General features: G+C 42.0%; 1 long non-coding RNA gene and 2 other non-coding genes across 4 annotated transcripts; all 3 read right to left on the bottom strand.

The window, feature by feature from the left end:
* Positions 1-3,959: 3,959 nt before the first annotated feature.
* On the bottom strand, positions 3,960-11,677 carry LOC129857590 (uncharacterized). 2 transcript variants are annotated; one of them, XR_008759917.1, is made up of 4 exons: positions 11,251-11,677; positions 10,594-10,757; positions 9,901-9,961; positions 3,960-6,300 (listed from the first exon to the last, which is right to left on the bottom strand). It is a non-coding gene; the product is annotated as an uncharacterized LOC129857590 (long non-coding RNA). The 2 variants fall into 2 exon arrangements; XR_008759918.1 differs by lacking the exon at positions 9,901-9,961.
* trnat-ugu (transfer RNA threonine (anticodon UGU)) lies at positions 7,177-7,249 on the bottom strand. The gene has a single exon. It is a non-coding gene; the product is annotated as a tRNA-Thr (tRNA).
* LOC129858745 (U6 spliceosomal RNA) lies at positions 10,022-10,128 on the bottom strand. The gene has a single exon (XR_008760097.1). It is a non-coding gene; the product is annotated as a U6 spliceosomal RNA (small nuclear RNA).
* Positions 11,678-12,435: the final 758 nt, after the last annotated feature.

The following is a 12,435-nucleotide window of genomic DNA, read 5'->3' as shown; positions in this document are numbered from 1 at the left end:
TGCAGGCTGGGTCATTTTGGGACGCAGACTGGGTCATTTGGGTCACAATTTTTTTGACTACATTGACCCATACTGTCATTTGTGTAACGTTCGTCTTGTGGTGTATGAACGGACGAAGGCGCAGCGGGTGATGAATAAATAACTATTTATTACAAACAGACGAAACACTGACAAAACACTAGAACAAACTACAAAACAATAAACGAAGGCAACAGACCTGAAACAAACGAACTTATATATAGACGAAGGATGCAAGAACAGGAACAGACTACCTAAAACGAACGAACAAACGAAACAGTCCCATGTGGATTACACAGACACAGGAACAATCACCCACAAACAAACAGTGAGAACAACCTACCTTAATATGACTCTCAATCAGAGGAAACGCCAAACACCTGCCTCTAATTGAGAGCCATAGCAGGCAACCCATTAACCCAACATAGAAAACACATAACATAGACTACCCACCCAAACTCACGCCCTGACCAATTAAACACATACCAAACAACAGAAAACAGGTCAGGAACGTGACAACTTGATAAATTTAAGCCAGGGCTGGGACTTATGGTTAGGTTGTGAGAAACATATTTGTTTTTAGTGTAAATGTCAGCATTTTCCAACAAACTTATTGATTTGCTCATGTCATATGGAGCAAGGGATTCTTTGACTACATTTGACTCTCACTTGATTACAGTTTAAGCCAGGGACTTATGGTTTGGTCATAATAAACATATTTTAATGTTGAAACAGCTTTGCTTGAGTTTATTGTGAAATTCCAAGTGCTTTTACAAAATATAATTTCCATTTACATGGGGGAAGAGTAAATAAATTAACACTGAATAGAGTAAACACATTTTTACTCTAATAGGAGTCACCCTAGATCAACACAAGTGAGTGTCACTATAACACTCAGTGTTGATTATCTCTTAGTGTTACATTTTATCAACACTGGCCAGTGTAGTGCAGTGTTAACTTTTTGCACTCCTCCGTGTTAAATCAACACTAGAAATGTAACACTTTGATCAGTGGACTTTTTACTCTGTGTAGAGTGGGACCATATGTACTCGCTGACAGTGTTAAATTTAACACTTAGTGTTGATTTAACACTTTCAAATTTACTGTGACCCATCAAGGAGAGACATGACGATCTTTACCGCTGCAGGTGCTGTAAGGAGTACTGTGTGTGGACCAAACCAACGCTGTCCCAAATAGAGGTCGACCGATTAATCGGAATGGCCGACTAATTAGGGCCGATTTCAAGTTTTCATAACAAACGGTAATTGGCATTTTTGGACACCGGTCATGGCCGATTACATTGCACTCCACGAGGAGACTGGCAGGCTGACTACCTGTTACACAAGTGCAGCAAGAAGCCAAGGCAAGTTGCTGGCTAGAATTAAACTTATCTTATAAAAAACAATCAATCTTAACATAATCTCTAGTTAACTACACATGGTTGATGATATTACTAGTTTATCTAGCTTGTCCTGCGTTGCATATAATCGATGCGGTGCCTGTTAATTTATCATCGAATCACAGCCTACTTCACCAAACGGGTGATGATTTAACAAGCGCATTCGCGAAAAAAACACTGTTGTTGCACCAATGTGTACCTAACCATAAACATCAATGCCTTTCTTTAAAATCAATACACAAGTATATATTTTTAACCTGCATATTTAGTTAATATTGCCTGCTAACATGAATTTATTTGAACTAGGGGAATTGTGTCACTTCTCTTGCAGTCAGGGTATATGCAGCAGTTTGGGCTGTCGGGCTCGTTGCGAACTGTGTGAAGACCATTTCTTCCTAACAAAGACCGTAATTAATTTGCCAGAATTGTACATAATTATGACATAACATTGAAGGTTGTTCAATGTAACAGCAATACTTTGACTTAGGGATGCCACCCGTTAGATAAAATACGGAAAGGTTCCGTATTTCACTGAAAGAATAAACGTTTTGTTTTCGAAATGATAGTTTCCGGATTTGACCATATTAATGACCTAAGGCTCGTATTTCTGTGTGTTATTATGTTATAATTAATTGATATTTGATAGAGCAGTCTGACTGAGCGGTGGTAGGCAGCAGCAGGCTTGAAAGCATTCATTCAAACAGTACTTTCCTGCATTTGCCAGCAGCTCTTCGCTGTGCTTCAAGCATTGAGCTGTTTATGACTTCAAGCCGATCAACTCCCAAGATTAGGCTGTTGTAACCGATGTGAAATGGCTAGCTAGTTAGCGGGGTGCGCACTAATAGCGTTTAAATCGGTGACGTCACTCGCCTCGTCCTTGAAGTAGTTGTTCCCCTTGCTCTGCAAGGGCCGCGGCTTTTGTGGAGCGATGGGTAACGATGCTTCGAGGGTGGCTGTTGTTGATGTGTCCCTGGTTCGAGCCCAGGTAGGGGCGAGGAGAAGGACGGAAGCTATACTGTTACACTGGCAATACTATAGTGCCTATAAGAACATCTAATAGTCAAAGGTATGTGAAATACAAATGGTATAGAAAGAAATAGTCCTATAATCCTATAATAACTACAACCTAAAACTTCTTACCTGGGAATATTGAAGACTCATGTTAAAAGGAACCACCGGCTTTCATATGTTCTCATGTTCTGAGCAAGGAACTTAAACATTAACTTTTTTACATGGCACATATTGCACTTTTACTTTCTTCTCCAACACTTTGTTTTTGCATTATTCAAACCAAATTGAACATGTGTCATTATTTATTTGAGGCTAAATTGATTTTATTGATGTATTATATTAAGTTAAAATAAAAATGTTCATTCAGTATTGTTGTAATTGTCATTACTACAAATAAATAAATAAATTAAAATATAAAAACCGTCCGATTAATCGGTATCGGCCTTTTTTGGTCCTCCAATAATCAGTATCGGCGTTAAAATCATAATCGGTCGACCTCTAGTCCCAACACCCCCGCCTGGTCAATCTTTTTTTATTTTTTTTTATCCCATTTTCTCCCCAATTTTCGTGGTATCCAATCGCTAGTAATTACTACCTTGTCTCATCGCTACAACTCCCGTACGGGCTCGGGAGAGACGAAGGTCGAAAGCCATGCGTCCTCCGAAGCACAACCCAACCAGCCGTACTGCTTCTTAACACAGCGCGCCTCCAACCCGGAAGCCAGCCGCACCAATGTGTCCGCCTGGTCAATCTTGATGCACACTCAATCTCCAGAATTCAGCCCGTTCCCTTGGTTATCTCTGCTTTCACCTGAGGATTTACAAACTGCAACCCATGGGTCATTTCCTGACAACATACTCTACTCTTATGGCAAGATCACTAATTCGTGACATTTGAATAACAGCCTCCCCTCTGTACTCCCATCGGTCTCCCAGTTACCAGTTACTAACACATGTGGCACGAGTCCTCAAACTGATATCCCAACAATGCTACTAAAGTAACCTGTGCTACTACTAACATGGCCCATGCCTATTGCCTCCTTCAATTATGGTCCCAACAGCAACTGACGTGAGAATAACTCCTGCATGTAATCTGTCAAGTGTTCGCCTGCTGTTAGAAATTGGGAAAGATATTAATTAGTTGGAAGAATATCCAACCTAACAAAACTCTTGAGTCACAGTTTCTTGAAAGTTTACCATAGTGTCTGAAATGCCACCACTATCTCTTCTATTCTCACCATAACCTTAATTGATGAGCTCCCACAGATCTCCCCTGCAGTCACGTTCCCTCCCACTTAACAACTCTATGTAAACATTCTGTCTCAAACACCTCACCTCCTGCTACAGATACATTTGCACATACACTACCATCTAACCCATAACACACTTGTCACTACTCCTAATGCACTTCTTCAATTATAAACATACTAAAACATCCTCAAATCAATTAGTCAATATACATCAGTCCTTTCTCTGGAACAATGATCACTCATGCTCCACGAAACCTAAAAACATATTGACTTGAAAAGGAAAGAGAAAAAAAGTACATGTTTAATAATTTCACACCACCCATTAATGCATTTAACATTCAAATTCTGATTACACGGTAAAACAAAAGAGAACAAAAAAGCTTGGGTCAACCATGAAAGTTACCATCCAGTGATTTCACTAACAAACAATCTCCCTGTCGGAGGACACTTACAGATAAGGTTTCTGGAGCCTCCCTTGGCCAAATAAATTTTAGAATCCACCCCTCACCGTTTTGTAGCAACTCTCTCTCACTGTATCCAAATCATAACTAAATTATTTTATAAATTATCCAACCCAAATTTAAAATTACAGTCCTTAGTGCTTACTTTGAGTATAGGACTCAAATTCCAGCTTCTAAACTGAGCACACATCATCCCTGTTAGAATGTACATTTATAAATGAAACCTTTTATTGCCGGTAATTACTCTTCTCATTACAGCCCCCCTTTGTCCCTGTTATCCTGTCACGAATGGCCTGCAAATGAAAGATCAGTATCTCAATGGATCCTTAGTCTAAATTGTTCGCAGTGTGTAGAGCATAACAACATACTGTTATTGCTGAAACCATTTTCAACATTAGTCATTTCTCCCTTATTCTACTGGTGACCTCTCTCAAGAGTTACCAGATCATGAAGTTAGCACCCTAACCCCTCGCATAATCCCACACTCAAGTATCCCAATCTGGTAAAACTTGTAACGAAACAAAAACACAAAATGAAAGCAGCAATACATACAGTTGAAGTCAGAAGTTTACATACACCTTAGCCAAATACATTTAAACTCAGTTTTTCACAATTCCTGACATTTAATTGTCTTTAAATTGTTTAACTAGGGACAAACGTTTCAGGTAGCCTTCCACAAGCTTCCCACAATGAGTTGGGTAAATTTTGTCCCATTCCTCCTGACAGAGCTGGTGTAACTGGTCAGGTTTGTAGGCCTCCTTGCTCGCACACGCTTTTTCAGTTCTGCCCACAAATTGTCCATAGGATTGAGGTCAGGGCTTTGTGATGGCCACGCCAATACCTTGACTTTGTTGTCCTTAAGCCATTTTGCCACAACTTTGGAAGTATGCTTGGGGTCATTGTCCATTTGGAAGACCCATTTGCGACCAAGCTTTAACTTCCTGACTGATGTCTTGAGATGTTGCTTCAATATATACCCATGATTTTCCTCCCTCATGATGCCATCTATTTTGTGAAGTGCACCAGTCCCTCCTGCACCAAAGCACCCCCACAACATGATGCTGCTACCCCCGTGCTTCACGGTTGGGATGGTGTTCTTCGGCTTGCCTACCTTCCCCATTGTCCTTCAAACATAACAATGGTCATTATGGCCAAATAGTTCTATTTTGGTTTCATCAGACCAGAGGACATTTCTCCAAAAAGTACAATCTTTGTCCCCATGTGCAGTTGCAAACCATAGTCTGGCTTTGTTATGGCGGTTTTGGAGCAGTGGCTTCTTCCTTGCTGAGCAGCCTTTCAGGTTATGTCGATATAGGACTCGTTTTACTGTGGATGTAGATACTTTTGTACCCGTTTCCTCCAGCATCTTCACAAGGTCCTTTGCTGTTGTTCTGGGATTGATTTGCACTTTTCTCACCAAAGTACGTTCATCTCTAGGAGACAGAACCCAACTCCTTCCTGAGCGGTATGAGGGCTGCGTGGTCCCATGGTGTTTATACTTGCGTACTATTGTTTGTACAGATGAACATGGTACCTTCAGGCGTTTGGAAATTGCTCCCAAAAATGAACCAGACTTGTGGAGGTCTACAAATTTTTTCTGAGGTCTTGGCTGATTTCTTTTGATTTTCCCATGATGTCAAGCAAAGACATACTTAGTTTGAAGGTAGGCCTTGAAATAAATCCACAGGTACACCTCCAGTTGACTCAAATTATGACAATTAGCCTATCAGAAGCTTTTAAAGCCACGACATAATTTTCTGGAATTTCCAAGCTGTTTAAAGGCACAGTCAACTTATTGTATGTAAACTTCTGAAATCATCTCTCATGGCTCCCCCTCCCCATAGGGCATTAAACCAACCTCTCTCCATATTGATACTGCCTTTACACGTAAATCAAACAATGTTCAAATATCTTATTTTTCATGCCGAACTGGAGTCAGGTCAAGGTCAAGACCCTGGTGAGGATGATGAGCACGCAGATGAGCTTCCCTGAGACGGTTTCTGACAGTTTATGTAGAAATTATTTGCTTCTGTAAACCCACATTTTCATCAGCTGTCCGGGTGGCTGGTCTTAGACGATCCCACAGGTGAAGAAGCCGGATGTGGAGGTCCTGGGCTGGCGTGGTTAAACATGGTCTGCGTTTGCGAGGCCGGTTGGACGTACTGGCGAGGGGAGAGAGAAACAAATGCTCAAGTAGGACAGCTTTCCTAATGCCATATAGAAAAATACATTAATCTCTGCCAGAAAAAGATCAATGGAAATAAAATGCAGAAACAAAACAAATCTGTAGTGGTGACATGATCAAATACAACGACATCCACAGTTTTCACACATTCATCTCATATGTCAACATTGGTTGCATTGGTCTCTCAAGCAAGGCCCTTCCCAAGGGGACAAAGCTCCACACACGCCCCACCCCGGCTCCCGATCCAGGCATTGAAGATGTTAATAAAATATCTGTTTGTTATCTGCCCACAGGTGGAACAGTTGGCTACTCTGGCGAACTTCAATGATGTGCTGTCTGTCCATCAAATCGTGCGGCGTTGAATGATCATTGAGAGGCAAAATAACAGTTGTATGTTGTTAATACACACATTGTTTTACTCCAATGCAATGTGTAGACAAGACTGCATGTTAGGCTACACAGGTTGTCGCGGAGGCAGTGTGGTGCTGCTGGAGCACACATCAGCCGGGCCAAAACATATGACCCCTCGAGGAAGGCCCCAGCGTGATCTGAACTCACAACCCCTGATTTACAAGACCAGTGGTCTAACCACTGAGCTATGGAGCCATGACTGATGCCATAAAACCCAGTAACTCGCCACAAAAATGTAACAATAAATATAGATGCTCTTCTGGGTGTTTGTGAGAGCTTGCATCAATAATGTAATTTCTGTGCTGGATGTTCTGTTGACACGGGACATAAGCTACTACAACAACATAACTATTCACAAGGTATGTATGTATACATGGGGAGCAGAATTGAACACAAATCGGGATTGTACTGACCTGGATTAAAACATGTGATCCTTTAGTCAAGGCCCCAGCGAGAATTGAACTCGCGACCCCTGGTTTACAAGACCAGTGCTCTAACCACTGAGCTATGGAGCCTTACCTACTCACACCTTGAGACAACAGGCCATTTACATATTACAACGGATCTTGCCAATTCAAAGACAGAAGGCCACACCTCATGCCACTCAGCTGTTAGTGCAGTCTGGCCCAACCAGCTAAACAGGTTGTTAGTATATGAAGCAAAGTAAACTACTCTAGGCTTGAGTGTCTGCTGGTTTTCAGTCTTTCTGTCACATCATGATCTACATGAGATTTAGACCAGAGAAACATAATACACATTTTTACATGCCAATTGGACCTGTGCAATAAAACACACACACATCTGTGGCACTGCCAGGACTTGCCACTAGAGAGCAGCAACAGACCATAAAATCCTTTGCCATTGCCAGAGAACAGCCTACAAATGATCACTGCATTTTATTGTCTGTTGCTGCGCTCTAGTGGTGAGTCCTAGCAGTGCCACAGAGAGTGTTTATTAGTCACATGCGCAGGGTTGCAGATATAAATGCAGGGTACAGTGAATATCTTAAGCACCTACAGTGCAGGTCAAAGGGAAGTGAATGAAACAATAGCAACATAATAATAATTACATATTTACAACTAACATGATAAATGTCCATTGGGTGGGGGCAGGTAAAATGTCAGATGAGGTTGTGGGGGGGGGGGGTTAGGGGGAGCATCAATGTATAAACTTTATCTCCACTATAAAAAGCATCTAGACATTATCTCCCATTTCTTTTAGACTAGCATTTAGTTCTCAACAGTAGAGATTTGTATAAACTGGTCTGTCTCTCCGGCCTTTTCAATATTGAATTGCGATCTCCACCGTCTCATATAAAGTGAATGTGTCGGAACGAGACAGACAGCAAATTGAGCTGGTTGTCATACAGTAGCAACATACAAAACTTTTTTTCAGTTGGCTGGCTACTTTTTTTCAGTTGGCTGCCAAAACTAAAATGGATGAGTGGAACATTTTTGGCAGCATGACTATGGAATAATTGGGAAAAAGAGATGGCAATAATACACAGGCATACAGATTTGTGGGATACTGAATTGAATGACCTAGAGAAAAGCCGCAACGGGGGAAAAAAACACAGTTAAGAATACAAACTGGGCTGTGCGTTGCTTCGAGGGCTGTCTAGCAGAGAATAAAAAAGTTGTTGACTTCAAAACTGTCACTAAGGAAGAGTTTACCATTGTTCTCCGACAGTTTTATGGAAATGTATGAAATGGGAAGGGGGAAGAGTACAGCATAAGTAGCTACCTGGCACTCCGGAGTGGGCTCAACGGGTTTCTAAATGACCCAACCACCAGTCGCAGCTAGTTCCTTATGAAGGACACTGAATTTACCACCTCGAATCATGCATTTCTGGCCAACATCAAACAGCTAAGGCAAGGACAATATATCACAAACAGCCACCCTCCCATCACTGATAAGGACATGGCCCAGCTCCAAAACTGCCAGGCTCTGAATCCTGGTACACCAAGGGGTCTGGTCCAGAAAGTATGGTTCGACCTCCAGTTACATCTGGGTCAAAGAAGAGGGGAACAGACAACTAAAGCCCAACTCATTCCTTATTCCTTGTAAAAACAGACAAGAACAGTCTAAGGTATGATGTTCATAGCCTGTTTTTTTTTTCTTCTAATTTGCACTCGTAATAGGCTACTGGAAAGCAATATTATAACAACGCATTCTCTCTCTCAGATACGCCACTCTCGCATATAAACGAGGCCACAAAGAATCGTCTGGACCCAAGGGAGAGAGGCAGGGAGTCCAAGAGGGGATTCATGTTCGAGCAGCCAGGGAACCCACTATGCCCGGTGGCATGACTGGAGAAATATCTACTGAAATGCCTGGAGAACAGCCTTGCATTTTTATCTCCACCCAAGGAGAGGAGTGTATCGGGGACTCGATCTGGAACACGTCAGTGCCGATGGGCGTGAACTATCTGGCAGCACTTCTACCCAAGATCTGCAGGGCAGCGGGAACAACTACATACACAAATCCCAGCATCAGGACCACGACAGTCCAGAAACTGGCCAATGCTGGTTTAGATGCGACGGAGATTATGTCAGTGAGTGGGCGTCGGTTCCAGTCAATGAGTTCAGCCCCTCGCTACTTGAGTGACAGCTAGCAAGAATCAGAGAAGAGCGAGAGAGAGAGCGCAATGACGTGGTGCACACATCTGCACATATGTGATGTAGTACGCAATTGTCGGGGACAACTTTTGGCTCATGAGTTCTACTTTCAGAACTACTGGCTAAAAAGTATTTAAAAGTACGGGAAAATCCCTTTAAAATATATGTACAGTAGCACCAAATGTTCCAATAGAATAACATTCTAAATGTTGATACTTTCGGTGCTTTTAGAAAATATTAAATTTCAATCTAGGTTGCCAAACTCACACAGAAACAAGCCTGGGCAGGATAACGAATAGCTTTAACACGGGAATAGTGTAAAACACAAAAACAAGTTGAATCTTACATCTAATGAAGGAATGAATGAGTCATGGGGGTTCTGGTCCTCAAGGAGGGAGCTGTCATTTTTCCCGTGTTGTCACAATTAATTGTCACAAATGTATTAAGTCACGGCCTGTTTGCAATTATATGGTGTGGTTTAGTATGGGTATAAGTGATTTTCTGTCTACATTGGTCTGGGTTTAGTTCAGCTGTCCTGTTGCACTTACCCAACATGACCACTAGAGGGTACCAAACATCCACAGGAGTGCCTGCTTTCTCCACCACACACTGAATAGAGAAAACACAATGTTTTAGGTCTGAAAAATAGAATTTTACCCCTCAGGGAGAGAAAAGTTGGAAACGCTTCCGGTTATGCGTGTCATCCTTGCGCAGGGGCCATGCTAATCTTCTCTGTATCGTTCCAATTTTAGTATATGTGCTGCCGAAGCGAGCACAAATAGTCCTTATTTACAGTCCTTAACTATAGGACCAGACTAGACTAGCAGTCTCATTGACGGTTAATCTCTGGAACCACCCTGACACTCACAATTACTTAAAACACAGTCAACCACCGCTATACACACACAGCACTTTTGGAGGTACTATCTAAAAGATTCTAACAGATGCCTTTCACCGACCCGGAGAGCAGGCTGGGGGTTATGTAGAGTAGCGGGCTGTGCTGTGATTGGTGTCGTTAGACAAAAACCAGGCTGTATTCCCCCCTCCCTTCCCCCATAACACTCTTTGTTAGGCTAGTAGAAACTAAACTTATCTTAAATCTGTATCTAGTGGCAGCTTTTACATAGAGCTATGACAGGTCAGGCTTAGTGTGTGTGCTTTGAACACTTTCACATCTGTAAACAGCAGAAACGCTTACCAACAAGGAGGGTATAAACTAAAGACATTTGTGCTACACTCACAAGTCGCCATCTTGGATTATTTTTTTTTAAAACCAGTCTTCTTTCACGTCTGCTGGTGCAGTACTGATTCTGTCCGCCAGACGGGGCTCCATCCACAGCAAATAAGACTTTGCAGAGGGCTGATAAACGCTGTTCCACCTAGCAGCCAGAAAGTCAAGTCAAGTCTGTTGACAGCAGATGGACATTTTATTAATTTCACACGTTTGACATCAACACATTTCTACAATTTAGGATAAATGGTCAAATACAACAACCATGTTTTCCCAGACGAATCTAACGTTATATATTAGAAGACAAAGTTCAAAGTAGACAAACTGACAGACTCAAAAATGGAGGGGAGTGAACCCGTTTTAATATAAATGGGTTGCACTTTAGAATGCAGCAGCACTGAATAAAGTGGTGGTAATTACATGTGGTAATTAACAAGTTGTAGCTAGCTACTCACACCGAAGTGCAGCGGAACGTGTGTAGCTAGTCTGAAGGTGCCCCAGTATCTGCGCGTTAGAGATGTCGACGATGAATATCAACATCTCTAAAGAACAGATACTTGGGCTGTCTGAAGGGAATGCGTGGCCATAACATAGTTCACTTTGACTTTTTCAACAGCAGCAGCTATAACATTAGGTATTTTATAAAACCAGAGCATCTCAAGCTTACCTTTCGCAAGCAAGTATATAACTTTCAAGGTGTGGTTCTGGTAGCTGCTAAACCGTATTTTCGATAGATTACAGTCTCCCAAATGCGCTATCATCAGAAATGGCTCTTCATAGTTCAACGCCAATCAACGCTCGAGGCGCCCTATCACCGCAAATTGTCTACACACTCCTGGAGATGGTTGAAAGAAATAGACCCTGCTCTGCATGCATTATGCAAATATCCATGTACACACTAGGCCTACACACAAAATAAAATGTGGTAGTTGTTACTCCAGATATGACGTTTGAGAACCACGGTAGACGGTTTGAAGAACGTTTTTGAGTAGCGATTCTAGAGGCATGTTTCTAATATCAGTGCGCCATTCTATATTCTCTCTGCCATTTCCAGAGAGGCAACGTGCAAACACAACGGTATTCCAACCACTCAGGCTGACGTCAACATTGAAGGATCATACCTGAAATATTGATGTCATCATGTGAACCAATGTCCAACATAGATGGAAAATATTGTAGAAGGTGTTGACTTTGTAAATCTGAAAAACGCAAGATCAGCTAATGTTTACTATCAGAGAAAACAATAAACTGGGCAAATGTATCTACAGCTGTTTATTCCATTCTAAACCCTATCCTGGCCTGCGTATATACACTACATTACCAAAAGTGTGTGGACACCAGCTCGTTGAACATCTCATTCCAAAATCATGGGCATTAATATGCAGTTGGTCCTCCCTTTCCACTAGATGTTGGAACATTGCTGCGCTGACTTGCTTCCATTCAGCTACAAGAGCACTGATGTTAGGCGATTAGGCCTGCCTCTCAGTCGGCGTTCCAATTCATCCCAAAGGTGTTCATTGGGGTTGAGGTCAGGGCTCTGTGCAGGCCAGTCAAGTTCTTCCACACCGATCTCGACAAACCATTTCTGTATGGACTTCACGTTGTGCAAGACAAGTAACGAACAGCAAAATCACTAGCCTATGTCAATCTACTATGCCCCATAGTAGAGCAGTTTACCTATTCTATTGGTCAGCTTGTTGAGAAAGAAATAGCCCAATAGCGTGAATGTTTGTTCCATAATGCAATTAGCAGGAAAACCTGTCAAAAGCGCTCTGCACATCCAAGCGGTTTCCTATGACAGAGCTTCAAATATCCATCAGAAATGTAAAAAGAGGGGAGATGTAATATGCAA

Source organism: Salvelinus fontinalis, chromosome 6 (genome assembly GCF_029448725.1).
Source record: "Salvelinus fontinalis isolate EN_2023a chromosome 6, ASM2944872v1, whole genome shotgun sequence".
Classification (NCBI taxonomy): Eukaryota; Metazoa; Chordata; class Actinopteri; order Salmoniformes; family Salmonidae; genus Salvelinus; species Salvelinus fontinalis.
The sequence above is the reverse complement of the archived record's forward strand: the minus strand, read 5'-3'. Positions and strand labels throughout refer to the sequence as shown.